Genomic DNA, 2,284 nt, shown 5'->3' with positions numbered 1-2,284 from the left:
TCCAAAAACGATACTTGCAATGTGGAGTGTAGTTATAAAAAGGAAAGATGGAGGCCAAAACAATATAATTAAGAACACATCCATACAAATTAAAATGTAAATTTCAAAAGACTAGAAAATATATACGTAACACAAAACATAGTTGTGAAATTTGTGATACATTTGCGTATTAAAGGATGCAACAATGGATGTCTCCTTGACAAATTGCCTTAGAACTTTTAAATTTTTTCTAATTACATTTTTTGTTTAAGTTTTTTTCTTCTTCTCTTTATCGGTGAGTTCTAGACGGATCATAAGTAAACGTTGCAGCGAAGGGGAATCCATATATTTGATCGATTGTTCTCTTTTACTCCATATATATCATGAGGAAAAGGTCAAGTAATTGCCTTGGTATGTCCTCCAATTAAATCTCGCCAACAATTCAAATAAATGGCCTGACATGGGGGGCCCGTATAATTAATTGGTTACTGTAACTACACGGTTTCAAACCTTTTCCTCCGACACCACCCGTGCTGATAAACCTATTAATTAACAAAACAATTGTTCCTCATTTGGAAAAGTTTGATCCTCGAAATTTTTTTAAAATTTTTAAAATTTTGTTTTGTTTCAGGATAAGATTCATGTATGCTTGTCTTGCTATTTTAATAAATAGTAAATTTAGCTTAACTCCTTGAAAGTCATATTTCTTCAATTACAACTCATCTCTTTATTTTTGTTTGAATAAAATTCTGTTTTTTTCTAAATAAAACCCGATGACTAGAATTCAACTCGGCAAGTTACCTAATCAAGTGCAAAATCGAATTTATTATACTTTTTCGATTCCTAAAATACCCCAAACTAAGCTATTATTGAATTTTGTATGTTAATCTATGAACCATTATATAAACAAATTTTAATTGGATTGTAACTAATGACACACGTTGAATTAGGAAAGATCTCCAAATAGGTGTACAAATTAATTTGGAAACTTTTTTACATTTAACAATAAATTTATATTTAACATACCTAATCGGTTTTTTTAATAAGAAAATATTAGTTTTAATTTATTTATGAAATATACGTGATTATATTTTATTATTTTATAAATATAATAGCATACATACATTTTTATGTTGAAAAAATAACGTACTTATTACTTCTTTTACGAAAAATAATGTACCTAGTATAAATTTACTTATTATTCAAATAATATACTCAAATTTTATAAACACATTTTGGATATAATTTACCTAATAATTTACTATTATACAATAATATAACTTGTATTTTACCTATTATGGATATATCATAGATATATTAAAGCCATCATATTTATAATTATCAGACCAACTCCCTTTTATCTCCTCACGCTTCAAACCCATTTTCTCGAGGTCGTCGTCAACAACACCATCAGACCCATTTCTACGCTTTTTTCTGAGAAATTGAGCTGGAAATTAGACGGTAAAGCTGATCTGCAAAAGTGAAATTAGAAGCAAGAATCTTCTAACAGTGATTGAGATAAGTCTTTCGACCAAAAGAAAAAAAAAACAGAAAATAGATTGAGATTAGTATTCTTTTTGTCTGCATGTGTGGTCTAGCTTTCTTAAAATAAAATGAAATAAGGTCGTTTTGCCAACATGACATGGGAGGGGAGAGATAGAGAGAGGGACCTTTTGTGATGAAGCCCATCACCACCTGCTCTGTTGATAAACCTATTAATTAATAAAACAATTCTGGTTTGTAAAAGTTGGTTCCTCGATGAAATTTTTTTTTTTTTTTTTGGGAGTAAGATTATAAAAAATTATGAATGCATGTCTGCTATTTTTAATAATTAATAAGGCTTTGTTTGGTATTGCTATATTCAATTCTAGCGTATGAATGATTATATGTCTTAATTGGCTTTTAATTAGGCATGATGTCAATCGTTTATAATTTGTAATGTTGGTGTTTGAAAAACGACACATGCAATATGAATGTAGTTATGAAAAAGTGAGATGAAGACCAAAATAATATAATTAAGACACTAGCCATACAAATTAAAATGGAAATCTTAAGAGACTGGAACTTTGATATATATATATATATATATATTAAGGGATGCAACAATGGATGCATCTTTGACAAATTGCTTTAGAACTTAAATTTTTTTTAAAAATTATATTTTTAGTTTCTTTTCTCATCGCAAACAATTTTTTTTTTTCTTCTCTTTATTGATGAGTTCTAGACGGATTAAAAATAAACATTGTAACAGGAGAATCAAAAGTAAACATTGTAGAGAAAAGGAAGATCCTTGATGCCTTAACCA

The sequence above is a fragment of the Prunus dulcis genome, chromosome 6, assembly GCF_902201215.1.
Source record: "Prunus dulcis chromosome 6, ALMONDv2, whole genome shotgun sequence".
In the NCBI taxonomy this organism is placed as follows: Eukaryota; Viridiplantae; Streptophyta; class Magnoliopsida; order Rosales; family Rosaceae; genus Prunus; species Prunus dulcis.
This window is presented reverse-complemented; position numbering follows the sequence as displayed.